The sequence below is a fragment of the Oryctolagus cuniculus genome, chromosome 7 (assembly GCF_051225735.1).
Source record: "Oryctolagus cuniculus isolate XC-2025 breed Fujian yellow rabbit chromosome 7, ASM5122573v1, whole genome shotgun sequence".
Taxonomy (NCBI): Eukaryota; Metazoa; Chordata; class Mammalia; order Lagomorpha; family Leporidae; genus Oryctolagus; species Oryctolagus cuniculus.
The window spans coordinates 91,551,148-91,568,606 of record NC_142873.1 but is presented as its reverse complement, the minus strand read 5'-3'; the positions used below and the strand labels follow the sequence as shown (position 1 = coordinate 91,568,606).

The 17,459-nt window shown below is 36.2% G+C and overlaps 1 long non-coding RNA gene across 2 annotated transcripts in view; it reads right to left on the bottom strand.

Annotated features, from left to right (window-relative positions):
* Nucleotides 1–988: 988 nt before the first annotated feature.
* Nucleotides 989–17,459, bottom strand: part of LOC127493433 (uncharacterized) — a 50,918-nt gene continuing 34,447 nt past the window's right edge. For both annotated transcript variants that reach the window (XR_016237246.1, XR_016237245.1), the window contains exon 4: nt 989–1,418. This is a non-coding gene — a long non-coding RNA (uncharacterized LOC127493433). The remainder of the gene's footprint in view (nt 1,419–17,459) is intronic.

Here is a 17,459-nt window from a genome sequence, read left to right as displayed (position 1 = left end):
TCAAAGATATCTTGCATGTGTGCCTTTCTATACTCTTATCTGACTGCTACTTCCTTTCTCCCTTATCTCCTTTCCCCAAATTAATGCCGCTTTTCAAGGATGGATTAAATGTCTCTTTGTCTAGATGCCTTCCTCCATGTCCTTGTCATGTCTTTTCCTATATGCTTCCTGAGTTCTTGTTAACATCAAGATATTTAGCCTTGCAGTAAATTTTATTTCAAATCTATCTTTCCATCCATGACAACCAGGGCCATATTGTATTTTTTTTGTCTGTATATTGCATCACCTTTCAGATTTCTGGTAGTTAATTGATGTTTGCTGATTTGAAATGAATTTTATATTATTATTAGACATTAAGGTTAAAAATGCTTAATGGGACATTAGCAGTGAATAGTTGCAATTTTTTATGTTTAAATCAGATTGGGTCAAGTAACCCAAAATATTTTTCAAAATACAGGGCAAAATAGAAAAACATCCTAAAAGTCAAGCATTTAGACTCATATTTTAGCCCTAGGACAAGATTTTAAGGCAGTAAATTCAAAATCCAACGCCTCTGAGGGGAGTACAGTTAGCAGCTATGTGAGATGTAGGTTGTTACGATTCAGAAACTGCTAATCGAGAATGCCATTCCTCCTACCCATGTGACTTTTGCTATGACTTAATACGGACCAATGAAACCACACCTTACATTCTTCAGTAGAAGGTAAAAATCTGTTTTATGTGGAAACTCACTTTTTTAGTAATCAAATAATTGTTAAGTTAATATTTCAAAAATTCCAACATCAAACGACAATCTCTGACTTCTGCTCTAAGGCTTTTAGATAAAGTGCTAGAAATGAGGTAGAAAAAAATTAAATGTAGCATCTGGAGAGAAGTAGAAAATCCAGCTTACCTGTTTTGAAGTTTAGATGTGACTATCATGAATGATTTGTATAAATTTAGATATAATAATGGTAAATGTAGTCTAAGCAATGACAGGAAAGAACCATTTTGAGACAAGAAGTTTATTTTAGAATTTGAAGAGATGAAAACATTGGACAGACATTTCTCAGTCTTCTGAGTGGAGCTGAATGGTAAAACTCATTATTTTAGAAAAGGAAACCGAAACTGAGAAAACAAGACATAAGTAACTTTCTCAAGGTCTTTGAAAAGAATAAATTAAATTCAGGTATTTTTGGACTAGAAAGTTGGGTTCCTAGTTGTACTTCACTCTTCTGTCTTCAATTATTTGGATTTAAAGTCAGGTAGATACACATTTAACTGACCAATATCATCACTGTGGGGCTCATTATCTGTGGATGTCCGTGTTAGCTTCTTGCTGGGACTGAGAAACTGGTGACTCAATTGAAGTGGTCTGAAAAGGCCTTCCAGTAACAACCAGTGCCCCAGCTGACATCTCTAGGATATCTCTAAGACAACTGAAATAGAAAAAAGACTGAGTTATTTGTACAGTTGAGAAAAAATTTGCTGCCAAAAGCCCAGTCTGAAAGTAGCCTATGGAAGAATGAAAAACATAGAGGGAATTTGAAAAATGTATATGGAATGAATAAGTAGGATTGATTTGGCTATTTGTTGTGTGTGTAATAAAAGAAAAAAACATGATTATGAGATTTATCTCATAATTTGATGGAATATAAAGGAAAGGATGATTGTAAAGGACTAAGGTAAGAGGCAGTGACTTTTCTTTTGTCAATAGAAATAGGTCAAATAATAGATAATATGCAATTTGGTTATGTTGGGTAATGATTCTCTCTGTATTGATGCTTACTGAATGAAAATTCTTTTAGTCAATATGTAGTATAATTGAGGCGCCTTCCAAAATCTTGTTATTTTCCTATCATATTTTATATTTAATCATTGTATTGAAATTTCCTTACCTGAATACAGAAGTTCAGTTTTTAGTCTCTTGATAAAACATTGACAAGCTGAGAAAAACACACACTGAGTGTTTTTGATGGGCAAATATGCTTCATGCTGCGTTAGTTGAGTAACGTGTGTAGATTTTGGCCATTTTGTTTGAGCTGTCAGATAAATTTCTCTTGGGCATCTTTCCTATTGCTGTGCATCTGAGCAAAATAATATTTTATTGTTGGTCATAATTAATAATTCATTGAAATATACCAAATGAATGCACTCAAAATACAGATGTTAATCTTATTAGGTCTCTGAATTCAGCAGTCCAAATAACAATGTGATTTTTGCAATATGTATTGCAGTTATATGTTAGATCATTCATTATCAGAACAAGTTGAGAATTATAATATAAAAAATTGACAAATTACTTTCTGTCTATAAATGAGAAAACAGATTTGTAAAATGTGAAATGAGCCATTCTGGCAAAGTAGAATTTGAGCTTCAAGTGTAAACACTTGAGTTAATGGCTGGAGTTTCTCAATCTCAGACGCCCTGGTGCATGGGGAGGGTGAAACAGAGGTTATGGGAGCTCTTCAGCATTTTACTTAGAACATCCTTATAGGATTTAATTAGGCAGATTACCTGTTATGCATGGTGTAGTGTGCTGAACACTTTTAAACTGGTATGGCCTCAAGGCAAATGGAAGGCAAAGTCAGAAGGAATTACATTCTACACAAATAACTCAGAGTATTTTATTAGTGGGCCTCATAGAAATGAAATCTTTCTTGCCAATGCACCATTTAATGTTTAACTCAATTGAGTACCAAAGAGTTTGTTAAATGCTGAACGGCCATCTAGATTTATGGATCCAACCTGACCACCCTTTTAGTGGCTTTTTTTCCCCTAGTAACAGCTTTGGAGCTTAAAAATAAAAGGAAAACAACCTCACTTTTTAACATTATGTGCTTTGTTCTAAACTACCAGATAGCAGCACAAATATAATTGTATACAAGAAAGACAAATCTGCTTCTTTTAAAACAATAATTTTTGTAATTAGAACTTCAAAAACACAATTGCCTAAAATATGCTCATGAACAGTATTGTTCATTAATCATTTCAGGATGCAAATATTAACCTCCTCTCTCTCTCTCTCTCTCTCTCTCTCTATATATATATATACATATATATGGATATATTGTTAAATTCTTGAATCTATTTAATCCTTCTACTCCCTAACCACCTACAGGGATGGGTCATCATGTCAAGCAATCCTGAATGGTATTTTGTGTGAATTGGGAACAAAGCTTTCAAAGGCCAGAGGTTTAGAAACATAAACCAGATGTACTCATTTTTAAAAGTCTACTTAGTTTGTGGGGGGAGAAAGGTCAACCTCTTAGATCTTTAAAAAATCTTACTGTCAAACACATTCTGAGGAAACCAAGCATTTTACTATTCTCAGACTGATGCTGCCCTGAGTTTTCTTTGTTTCTTTTTTTTTTTTGATGAAATAATTTGCTCTGATCTGTGTTATATATGTCTCAATGCTACATTTAAAATACTATAAGATTCTTAATTATTAAAAATCCCCTAAAATATGTCAAGATATTTAGACTTTCAATCCATAGAAATGTTATCGAATTACTGTTTAAAATTACAAATTTAAATACAAATCCAATACATATGTCATTTCTCAGTTGTATGCTAAGCATAAATCTAGGTCATAAATTGCCTATTAAAATTGAATATATAAAGGTGAATGCTTTTCACCTTTAGGGAAAGACACATGATATGTAATGCTCACTTTAATTGTAATTAATTGTATTTAAAAGACATTTATTGAAATCTGTGCTTCAATATTTCTGCAGAATATAAATTGCATTGAACCTTTGTTTTGGGTACTTTTGTACTATGCTTATCTCATTTTCAAATAGGTATTTCTTTATGATAATATTCCTGAGTTACATTTTCCTAACTTCTGAAACAGATTATTCCTATGTCTAAGCCGTTACTTGATCTAATCTAATCTTTATTTGCAAAGACAGAATTGTAGACATTTAGCAGTAAGTGTCTTGGTATCCAGTGGCCTTGAGATGAATCCTGATTGCTGGCTGGATGATCTTGGGCAAAACTTATAAATACTTTATGCTTCAATTTCCTTAACAGCAAAATAGGAGATGTTAATTGTCAATTACAAAATTAAGTGAGAAAACACACAATATGCAAAGACAGTGTCTAGAGCATTATAGACTCTCATTCAATTTTAGCCGCTTGATCCAGCCACATGAGTCAGTTTCTCTCCCTAAGAAATGGCTGTAGAGTTTGAAAAGTGCTGGAGTTGTCTTCTGGTTCCAATCTTCTGATCCCAGGCAAAATCCTTAATATTTGTCTTATTTTTAAATGCCAATATTTCAAGAAATATTTTAATGCCTATATTCAAACAAGCCCTGTTACTGTGAAAATACATTGATAGTATTTGAAATGACCTTGCAAGATTGCTCAGTAAAGTCATTTCAGCTTTCAATTTATAATACTTCATCAATGTCACTTCTATCTATTGTTAAAACAATTTGAATTTAAAGTGAGATTAGACTCATATCTTCATTGGATTAAATGTTGTGGTAGAGCCTACAAATTACTTCCTGACATCTGTTTCTCTCTTCCTGAGTAAAAGAATCTCTGATTTTTAGCTGGCCACATGGACATCTGGAATAAATGTTATATTGTAGAGACCCAGTACCCTGTTTACTCCTAGAAAGCAATGCTGAGCTTCAAATCTGGCACCATAACTGGGAAACATCACCTGCAGTTCAGTAAAATGTTTTTTATGTTGTATCCTTTTGATAATAGAATAAGTAACAATTTGCTCACATTGGAATACATGTTTATAGTCTGCATAGAAATTTGTCTTCTCTGCCCACAATGAATCTTGCAAACAACACACCTAAGTTTAACAAATGTCCTCCTCACTATATTCACACAATATTAGTCTGTCCAAGAGTCTTGTTTTATACAAAAAAGAGGAACAAGTGGATAATTATCACAATATTATACTACGTAGTTCATCATCTGTAGTCAGGGAGCTTTATAAATAGTAAAATATACTCAGTGATGGTACCAACTGAAAATAGCCGTATGCAATTTGTTAATGTATGTATAAAGATTCTCTTTCTCTTTCCCTCTTTTTTTTAACCAACAATCAGAATAAAGATGTTTTATCTTGTCATGGGGTTAGGAAGCAGGAATAGGGAGTGAGAGAGATCCACTATTGTACTTTATGACTCACGGGAAAAAATACTATTTTAACCTCTGGCCTTAGTCACCACCAGCATAGAGCTTTTAGTACTCAAGGAATAAATTCTTCTACCAGAGAACTTCAAGTCAGCTCCATTAGACTCAGAGATGTCTGCCACCTGGCCATTACATGTTTCTCATGACATTTAATCAACATGTGTTAACAAGGGTGATTCAGAATCATTAATGAGAGGAAACAGGGTAGCCTTTGCACTTTCCATTCATAGGAAAGAATTGAAAGCCAGTTCATTCTTGGGTGTGCCTGATAGAACTGCCATACTCTTTGTTAAAACTTAATTGGAGAACAATAGCGCTGCAATCTAAGGAAGGCCTCTAAGAACACAGACGCTTCCACTACAAATGCTTGAGTTCTGTGAGGCACTGGGCAAGAAACAAAGGGAACATGGACTTAATGAGCAGCCAGAAATGATGAATACAAAATACGGCATCTCTACTTCCTGTACAAATAAAGTTTCCAATTGCTAACTACATATTCTTCCTGTTCTTGACTGTATATATAACATAATATAGCATTAAATTGTTACATTATGTTATATTTATATTAGCTAGCTTTACTTTCTCCCCCATCTCTTCTTTTCTCTTATGATCTCATATTCACTACAGGTCCTGGCTATCTTTACAGTTCTCTCTGTGGTTCATAGAATATCAAGACAGGGCTGTGACTCAAATACAGGAGAAATGATCATACTGAGATGGAAACAGTGCTTACCAGAAATCATTTTCATTTTGAGAGTGATAGCTGCATTGGGTCAGCTGGGATCATATCTTGGCTTCAAATATTCCTGTTTGGAAACTTCAATTTGGGATGAAAGGCAAGAGTCTTCTGGGGGAGGATTTGCACTGACTCACACCACCTCCATTCCAAACACAGTTTAGTGCGATATCTTGTTCTGCAGAAGCTGGAAAATGAAAACTGTATTTCCCAGTCTCCTCATATCGGGAGTCCTGTTGTAATTTAGTTTCTGCCAAATGCATTCTCTGGGCTTTACATTTGGAGCTGAGTTATGTGGCAAGAGATACAGAATATGGTACCATTGTTGACCAAGTCTGTAGCAGAGACATCAAGGATCCTAATTAGATGACTTTTGGCGTTGGTGTGCGGAAAATTCCCCATGAGAGGATAGACAGCGAGGCCCTTGTAGTCTGCAGCTTCCAGAGTCAGCAGCTTCTCACACAGGGGCCAAGAGCTTTCCCACTGCTATAAAACACTGGGATTTATGAATCTTGGGGATTATTCCTCCCCTCATCCCGATCAAATTACTCAATCCTTGCAGTAATTCTATTTGGTGAATATACAAGATAACTAACTTCAGTATAACAACAATATACTCTGTTTCAGTCCCATGAATTCTGTATATTAGTTCAAAGCTGAAGATAATCTGATTGCTTTGTTCAAGGAACTCTCAATTTTATAGGGAAGAACATTACAATAACTCCAATAGAAATAAAAGATAATTAAAAAATAAATGCTATTAGAATACTGCAAGGGATTTGAGTAATTTTACTTGGTATTGCATAGGCTTCCATCATCGTTGGGCCTCAATTAAGTTAAACTGAGTAGAATTGTAGCAAAGAATTCAGGTGGGAGACAAGTGGTTCCTCTGCCATTCAGGATGAGGTATTAGAATAAAAAGCTTGGACAAAGGGATTGTCAGACACATACGGATGAATGGTGACTTTGTCCACTACTGGAAGCCTAGAGTGTAAAAGGTGGATCTGTGGGATTATTCTTAAGTCTAGAAAAGTAGGTTGAGGATCAGATTGCTTTGAGACTTAAATGCAACGGGAGTTTGGCTTTTGGTGAGTGTGTGTGTGTGTAGTACAGCAGTGAGGGATGGGGGCAATATTTGCTTTTCTGTGGTAAACAAACAATGACAGATCTCAATATCAGAAATAAAATCAGTGAAATAGTGAATAAATTTGATTTAATGTGAGATAAAGAAAAACATGAAGATGACTAATTAAGAAGTTGTCACGATAGAAAGGCACCACTGTGGGAATAAAGAACAAGAACAGCAAAAAATCAGGAAGACTTAGATTTTTATAGAATGTGAAAGTTAATAAAAAATTTGGAGTCTGTAATTCTCTAAATTGAGTTATGAAAGCATGATGATGTCAGTGCCACAATAGGAAGTCCAGTAGCAATTTGCAGTCTTCTGTTCTGTTTTGCTCCCCTGGAAAACCTCTGTACTGGAATACCTATGAATGCCCACATGAGATCTAGGCCATGTATATTTTTACGTCAGATATGTCATGAAGATTTTTAGGGTCTAAAGGTAAAAATGAAAGCTGTGGTTATAGATGCATATTTCAGAGAATTATACTTAGAAACTGGAGATGACTCCTGTCTGGCATTGTACATACTACAAAGCTCCCCATTGCTGTTTGTAACAGTGAACATCAAAGACCTCCATCAATAATTTCTGCAATTGTTAGGAACCACATGCAAAATAATGGGGAAAATTATGGATAGAAGTAAGTAGAAAATAAAATAGAAATGTAAACAAAAATAAATTAAAAAAACCCACTTTTTTAGCTTACTGAGTTGCTCCTGGAAACTACTAATCAGTTTTGGTTGAAATTTGGAGGAAAATAAAATAATTTTAGTTATTTTTGGTAAATTTCTTTTTACCAAGAACCTGATGAGGTTTGAGAATAATCAAGGCATTAAAACATTAAGGGTATTTAATTAAAATTTTTATGGCAAATATCTCTGCAGAACATGTTCCTCTTTCCAAATTAGAAAACTACTTTTTGAAAATTTCTAGAATCCATATTTTTCAATGCATATTACATTCTCATTGATATATAACATTACTTCATTTTCCAATTCTGATAGCATTAGAAATTTCAGTTTGTTATAACTCAATTTCTTTAGAGATATTTGTTATTTCTCTTACCAGGCTTGGTGAAATAGACTGAGATTCTGTTTCTTATTTGCTCCTTCTTATGCAATTCAAGAAATATACAAGCATAGTCAAGAACTAAAATGGTGATGCTTAAAGTATATCTGATGGTGTACCTACATTTGAATTGACTATGAACACTGAAATTCTTTTTCTACAAGAAATTTGACCTATATAAGTTACTGTGAAAGAAAATCACAGTTCAAAACGGCTGCCTTTTCCATTATTGAAGATTCTGATAGATTTTTGTGTGTATGTAGCAAGTTCAAAAAGATTCAACACACAAGCACACAACAACAACTCTTGTTTGTGATATAATTTCAATCAGAAGAAATAGCAAAGAAAGGAAAATAATTGACAAGTATTATTGAGAAATAAGATATGACATTATAAGTCTGTTTTGTGAGTGTTTTTAATCAGTAGTAAATATCAATATCTATAGAACACTAACAGAGTACTTTGTGCTAGGGGAATAGTCAAAAAATGTACTTAGTACCAGGGAAACAAAGAAATTTAGAGCTGTGACTTTTCTCAGTGATTACCTAGTTCAATCCCTTTATTTCATTCATGAGGAAATCTAAGACCATAGAGGCAAAGTGACTGCCCGTGGCCTTATGGCTATTAGTGTCAGATGAAAGGAGTAAAATTGGATCTGCTATTTAATTGAGAACTAGCACATATGAGTCAGTATTATTACCTCCTTGTTTCCCCCAATTTCTCATAAGGAACTTGAGAATTAGAAATTTGTATTAAAGTCAAAATTTAATGATGTCAATGTGACTTTTTCTTAGCTATCAATGTGTCTGTACAAAAATATCAATTCCAGAATGTTGTCTTCCAATATGGGAAAGAAAGACTCTCACACAAATTATGTTCCTGAAAGGCTAGTACATAATGTACTTATGTAGCTCCATGGTTTCCAAACTGTATGAGATTCCTGGGGTAGTACAAGAAACTCACAGAACCACTCTGAAATATTTTGAGATTAAAAATATTCCTCTACTCAACGTTAAATACTATGCAAACTACTAGCTGGAGGTACTTTAAGACTTCAAAATTGGATTTTATTACATTGTTTTCAAAGATGCCCTGTCTTTGCATATCTGGGGTTTCTTTTGGCAATTATAAAAGACAAGTCTTATGGAAAAAAGCATATGTAACAGGAAATTAAGATGATGATATCTGAGGAGATTATACTGTTTGTACATTAGATAGTAAGTGTAGGCATACATTTGTATGTAATTATAGTTTTCAAAGAAAAAATTTTCATTTCCATGGATTTTTCTAAATACTTAGTATGTTGTTTGGACCTAAATGCTTAGTAAATAAAACTGTTCAGCAGCTATTTTGGACTCTGGATGTCATGAAATAGTGAACATCAATGGGGGACATTAATCTAGAAAGTTTGCCAATTACGTAGTAGTCACTCTTCCCTTTAAGATAACGTATCCCATCACATGTGAGGTTGAAGAAACTTTACCTGGAAAGAGTCTTTGAAGAAACATGGAGCATAAAGGAAACATGCTTCTCAGTACTGAAATTGAACTATTACATCCAAAGACATTTTCACAAGCTCATTATAGTAACAGCCAGCTTTCGGGAAAAGGTTTCTCATATCCCAGGTCTATTACCTACCTGCAAGTTAACCACAGTTTTCTGTCTCGTAACAACCCATCTCACTGGGTTGTTGTAAGGGATAATTAAAAACATGACCTAGATAACATGCTTAATATTGTGCCTGAAACCTGACAAATACAAAAATAATGATAGCTATTACCAATATTACCCACAGTGCCATATTTCTGCACTAAGACAATGTACATTATGAATAACGCAGTAGAACAAACTGCAATGATTGTTTTGCTAAATTTTAATTAAAATTTACTGAGAAATTGGAAAGCTTGATATTGTTCTTGTCATTAAGGGAACCAAACCAACAAATACAATATTCTCTGATGGAAATAAATTTCAATATATACACAGCTAACTCTATTGTTCCCTTAAATAGATCTCGTTACATTGTATTTCCCTTGCCTCACTCCATTATGCAAAAGATACTATCTAGAAGTTTTCCAAATAGCCCTGATTTTTCTAGTGTTCTTGTTTGTTTCTTTATAAACTTAGTACCTAATTTTACAACTCATGTATTTAGTGATTTTAGTTAACCTGAAACATTAAATTAATTTATGCAAAAGAGTGACTTCTACTTTAGATTTTTAAACTTTCCATAAAAAGAATTTTGCTGAACATTAAGCATTTCTAAAACATATAGCATCTGGCTTATGAGTATAAGACCACTTAAAAACATGGGTTATCATGTTTAAGTTTATTGACAGTAACAAAAACCATAGGGAATATAAAACTCCATTAGCTATAATTTATCTCTAGAAAAGCATTTTATGAGCCAAAACTAAACAGATAAGTCTCAACTTAATTTTTACAATTCTCAAATCTATAATCCATGCTTTTTCTACAATTATTGCTTGATTTTTTTTTCTTTAATGCTCAAAAAAAATAACTATTTTTGAAATCCTGAAAGATGAAATTAGAAAAGCAAATTAAGAAAAAAGTCTCAGGGCCGGCGCCGTGGCTCACTTAGTTAATCCTCAGCCTGCGGTGCCAGCATCCCATGTGGACGCCAGTTCTAGTCCCGGTTGCTCCTCGTCCAGTCCAGCTCTCTGCTGTAGCCTGGGAGGGCAATGGAGGATGGCCCAGGTGCTTCGGCCTTGCACCTGCATGGAAGACCAGGAGGAAGCACCTGGCTCCTGGCTTTGGATCGGCACAGTGCCAGCTGTGGCAGCCATTTGGGGAGTGAACCAACAGAAAGAAGACCTTTCTCTCTGTCTCTCTCTCTCACTGTCTATAATTCTACCTGTCAAATAAATTTCAAAAAAAAAAAGAAAGAAAAAGAAAATAGTCTCAGCTATTATTTCCCAATAAGAGATGATTTCTTTGGAGAGATTCACATTTCTCTGGTTTCAAACATCTACCAATATTTCAGATACTCCTTAAAACAATCAATTCACCCATTAGCATCTTTCAGTGACTACTGAGAATAAACAATGCTTACAATATTAGTTCATACTTATTTTGAAACACCTATGTGCTTTAAATTTTCATTACCTTCCATGCTCATGGATTGGAAGAATCAATATCATCAAAATGTACATTCTCCCAAAAACAATTTATAGATTCAATGCAATACCAATCAAGATACCGAAGACCTTCTTCTCAGATCTGGAAAAAATGGTTCTGAAATTAATATGGAGGCACAAGAGACCTCGAATAGCTAAAGCAATCTTGTACAACAAAAACAAAGCCGGAGGCATCACAATACCAGATTTTAGGACATACTACAAGGGCAGTTGTAATCAAAACAGCATGGTACTGGTACAGAAACAGATGGATAGACCAATGGAACAGAATTGAAACACCAGAAATCAACCCAAACATCTACAGCCAACTTATATTTGATCAAGGATCTAAAACCAATTCCTGGAGCAAGGACAGTCTATTCAATAAATGGTGCTGGGAAAACTGGATTTCCACGTGCAGAATCATGAAGCAAGACCCCTACCTTACACCTTACACAAAAATCCACTCAAGATGGATTAAAGACCTAAATCTATGACCTGACACCATCAAGTTATTAGAGAACATTGGAGAAACCCTTCAAGATATTGGCACAGGCAAAGAATTTCTGGAAAAGACCCGGGAGGCACAGGCAGTCAAAGCCAAAATCAACTATTGGGATTGCATCAAATTGAGAAGTTTCTGTACTGCAAAAGAAACAGTCAGGAGAGTGAAGAGACAACCGACAGAATGGGAAAAAATATTTGCAAACTATGCAACAGATCAAGGGTTAATAACCAGAATCTACAAAGAGATCAAGAAACTCCACAAAAACAAAACCAACAACCCACTTAAGAGGTGGGCCAAGGACCTCAATAGACATTTTTCAAAAGAGGAAATCCAAATGGCCAACAGGCACATGAAAAAATGTTCAAGGTCATTAGCAATCAGGGAAATGCAAATCAAAAGCACAATGAGGTTTCACCTCACCCCGGTTAGAATGGCTCACATGCAGAAATCTACCAACAACAGATGCTGGCGAGGATGTGGGGAAAAAGGGACACTAACCCACTGTTGGTGGGAATGCAAACTGGTCAAGCCACTATGGAAGTCAGTCTGGAGATTCCTCAGAAACCTGAAGATAACCCTACCGTTCGACCCAGCTATCCCACTCCTTGGAATTTACCCAAAGGAATTTAAATTGGCAAACAAAAAAGAGGTCTGCACCCTAATGTTTATTGCAGCTCAATTCACAATAGCCAAGACCTGGAACCAACCTAAATGCCCATCAACGGTAGACTGGATAAAGAAATTATGGATGTGTACTCTTTAGAATACTATACCGCAGTAAGAAACAATGAAATCCAGTCATTTGCAACAAAATGGAGGAATCTGGAACACATCATACTGAGTGAAATAAGCCAGTCCCAAAGGGACAAATACCATATGTTCTCCCTGATCGGTGACAACTGAATGAACACCAAAAAGGAAACCTGTTGAAGTGAAATGGACACTATGGGAAATGGTGACTTGATCAGCATAGCCCTGACTGTTAATGAACAACTTAATACATTATCCCTCTTAGTAGTTTTTTTGTCTGTTCTACTTAATATGACTGGTTTAATTCTGTAATTAATACACAGTTATTCTTAAGTGTTGAAATTTAACTGAAATGTGATCCCTGTTAAACATAAGACTAGGAATAAGAGAGGGAAGAGATGTACAATTTGGGACATGCTCAAGCCCCAAATGGTAGAGTTAGAAACATACCAGGGGACTCCAATTTAATCCCATCAAGGTAGCATGTACCAATTGCATCTCACCAGTCCAAGTGATCAATTTCAGTCCACAATTGATCATAATGAAAGGACTGATAGTCAAAGGAAGCACATAAACAAGTCTAGTACCTGCTAATACTAACTGATAGAATAAATAAAGGGGAGAGTGATCCAACATGGGAAGTGAGATACTCAGCAGACTCATAGAATGGCGGATGTCCTAAACAGCACTCTGGCCTCAGAATCAGCCCTAAAGGCATCCCCATCTGGCTGAAAAGCCCATGAGAGTATTTCAGGCATGGAAAGCCAAGACACTCTGGCAAAAAAAAAAAAAAAAAAATCCTAAATGAAAGATCTCTGTGAGTGAGATCCCAGTGGAAAGAACAGGTCTTCAAAGAAGGAGGTACCTTTCCCTGAAGGGAGGAGAGAACCTCCAGTTTGACTATGACCTTGTCTAAACAAGATAAGAGTCGGTGAACTCAAAAGGCTTCCATAGCCTTAGAAACTCATGACTGGTGCATAGGGAGATTACTGACGCCATAAAAAGCAGTGTCAATTTGTAAAGTCAACAACAGGAGTCACTGTGCACTTACTCCTCATGTACAATCTCTGCCCTTAATGTGCTGTACATTGAGACTTAATGCTATAATGAGTACTCAAACAGTATATTTTGATTTGTGTTTCTATGGGGGTGCAAACTGTTGAAATCTTTACTTAATGTATACTAAACTGATCTTCTGTAAAAAAAAAAAAAAAGAAGAAGAAGAAGAAATTATCAATTTCCAACTTGACTCTCACTAGGATTAAACATGACAATAGGTCTGATCTGATTTCATCAGCATTTAAAAAATCATCTATTATTTTTCACTTTATGTTTGTGTGGGAGCAAACCGTTGAAATCTTTACTTAATGTATGCTAAACTGATCTTCTGTATATAAAGAGAATCGAAAATGAATCTTGATGTTAATGGAAGGGGAGAGGGAGTGGGAAAGGGGAGGGATGCGGGTGGGAGAGACGATATGGGGGGGAAGCCATTGTAATCCATAAGCCGTACTTTGGAAATTTATATTCATTAAATAAAAGTTAAAAAAAAAAAGAAAAGAAAAAAATTAAACATGGAATTTCCATGTGGAAAAAAAATTTTCATTATCTCATTGCAGTGGAAAATACATGTCGTCTTATATTTTTCTTTGATAAGTTCCATTCTAGAAGAGAAGCTGCAAACTAGATCACAGACTTACCAGAAATACATTAAAAATACATACACACAAGACAATAAAATAATCTGGGACAAAGTATTTATTAAAGTCAACTGATGATTTGTAAGGGAAATGAATCTTCAGTGATAAACAATTTCCAGATAAGAAGAGCCATTAATCTTTATATGTATAACTGTAAAGTGGGAATTTGGAAAGAATCATTGGCTAGCATAACTCAAAGTAGCTCATGTATAGAAATGTGCTTTTTAATTTTTTACTTGAAAGGTAAAGTCTCTCTCTCTCTCTCTCTCTCTCTCACACACACACACACACACACACACGGGTGCGTAGAGACGGAGACAGAGACAGAGACAGAAAGATCTTCTATCTATTGGTTCATTCCCAAATGCCTGCATCAGCCAGGGCCAGACCAGGTCAAAGGCACAATTAGAAACTCCGTCTGTGTCTCTTACATGGGTAGTTGGAACTCAAGGATTTGGCTATCACCTGCTGCCTCTCTGGAAAATTAGCAGGAACATTGGATCTGAACCTAAGTCAGGACTTGATCCCAAGCACTCCAATATGGGGTGCAGGCATCCCAAGCAATGGTTTAAGATGCTGCATCATCACACCTGTCTTGAAATATGTTTTATATTCATGCAAAAATATGCATAGGGAAGCACATAATTAGATTTTTGCAGCCTAGGAAGCAACACTAGAGAAGTTAACAATGCAGGACCCACCCACTAATCTGAAAACTCTTCCTAAATGTGAGAAGTTCTATGTATGTCAATACAGATACGGAAAGGAGCCACACTTCAAAAAGGCAACATATGACATAGATGCTTGGATGCAAAAAGAGCCTGGCTCTTTCACAGATAACTTGAAAATAATGGGGTAATATCCCTAGAAATTAATTTGTTAACCTGTAGCATGGGCATTTAAACATTCATGTCTAGTGGCCCAGTAATTCCACATGTATGAATTTTTCCTCAGGGAAACAATGAAAAATTTAGGAAAAAAAATACCTTCCAAAGATGATCATTTCAACATTATCTATAATGTTTTAAAAATAGCCTGTTAGCACTCTAGCCTTGGAATCAGCCCTTAAGGCATTCGAATCTGGCAAAAAGCCTGTGAAGGGTATCTCAGTCATAGAAAGCCAAGACACTGTGGCAAAAAAATGAACTAAATGAAAGATATCTGTGAGTGAAATCCCAGTGGAAAGAATGGGTGGTCAAGGAAGGAGGTACCTTTCTCTGAAGGGAGGAGAGAACTACCAATTTGATTATGGCCTTGTCTAAAAAAGGTTGGAGGTTGTGAACTCAAGAGGCTTCCATAGCCTTGGTAGCTCATGACAAGGGCCTCGGGTGATTACTGACATCATAAATAAGAGTGTCAATTGTTAAATCCACAACAGGAGTCACTGTGCACTTGCTCCCCATGTAGGACCTTTGTCCTTAATGTGTTGTACTATGAGAATTAACGGTAAAACTAGTCTTCAAAGAGTACTTCATATTTTGTGTGTCGTGTCTGTGTGGATTCAAACTATTGAAATCTTTACTTAGTAAGAGTTGATGAATGGGCCGGCGCCACGGCTCACTAGGCTAATCCTCCGCCTTGTGGCGCCGGCACACCGGGTTCTAGTCCCGGTCGGGGCGCCGGATTCTGTCCCGGTTGCCCCTCTTCCAGGCCAGCTCTCTGCTGTGGCAAGGGAGTGCAGTGGAGGATGGCCCAAGTGCTTGGGCCCTGCACCCCATGGGAGACCAGGATAAGTACCCGGCTCCTGCCATCGGATTAGCGCAGTGCACCGGCCTCGGCGGCCATTGGAGGGTGAACCAATGGCAAAGGAAGACCTTTCTCTCTGTCTCTCTCTCTCTCACTGTCCACTCTGCCTGTCAAAAAAAAAAAAAAAAAAAGAGTTGATGAATGGAAGGGGAGAGGGAGCAGGAAAGGGGAGGGTTGCAGGTGGGAGGGAAGTTATGGGGGAGGGGGAGCCATTGTAATCCATAAGCTGTACTTTGGAAATTTATATTCATTAAATAAAAGTTAAAAAAAGATAATTAAAAATGAATCTTGATGAAGAATGGGATGGGAGAGGGAGAAGGAGACGGGATGGTTTGAGGGTGGGAGGGTGGTTATGAGGGGAAGAAACGCTATAATCCAAAAGTTGTACTTTTGAAATTTACATTTATTAAATAAAAGTTTTCTATTAAAAATAGCCTGTTAGATATTATAACAAGCATTAACAACACATTTTGTAAAATATGATAGAATATTTGATAGTTACTTAGATGTTTATAATAATACTAGCCTACTCTTCCAGAGCAAAATTATAGGATAGGAATTAAGTGGTTCACATTTGTTCCTTCACTTAATATTTACCATTCAAAATGGAGTTATGTTGATTAGTCAGGGTTCTCCAGAGCAACTGAACCATCAGGGGACACACACAGACACACATACACACACAAGGAAATTTATTACAAGGAATTATCTCACACAATTATGAAGGCCAGTAAGTTGGAAATCTGTAGTGTGAATGAGCAGCCTGAAGACCCACAAGAGCCAAAACTGGGGTTTCATCTCAAAGTCAGTCAGTGGGAGAATTCCCTCTTTTTGTAGGAAATTGTTGTCAGGTTTCACCCAATTGGATGTGAACCACTCACATTTTGGAAGGCACTCTACATACTCTAAACTTACTGGTTCTGGTGTTAACCTCATCCAAAGGAAAAAAAATTCACCATCATGTTAATATAATTATCTCCATGCTGTAGATGAGGGAACTGAGACACAGAGGTTAAGTCGGTCTGTGCATTTGTGCAAAGTGATAAAGCCCATGAACAGCAAAGCCAGGAATAAAGCCTAGGCACACAGGCTTCCTGGTGCAAGTTCTAATTACAACACAAATTATCTGTATAGAATGTGAAGAGGTGCTTGTGATTAGGAAATACCTGAGTAGGGTTCAGTGCTGTGGCATAGCAGGGAGAGACACTGCATGTGATGCCACCATCCCATATGATTCAAGTCCCAGCTGCTCAACTTCTGAACCAGTTTCCTACTAATGCACCTGGGTAAGCAATTGGAAGATGATCCAAGTGCTTGGTACCCAGCATCCACTTGGGAGACCTGTGTGAAGTGCCTGGCTTATGGCTTCAGCCTGGTATAGCCCCAGCTGTTGCAGCATTTAGGGAGTGAACCATTGTATGGAAGATCTCTCTCTTTCTCTGTCTCTCCCTCTCTCTCTCTGTAAATTTGCCTTTTAAATAAATAAATATTAAAAAGAGAAAATATTTGAATAGAAAACAATTTTTTAAAAAGTCAGCATATCAATTTT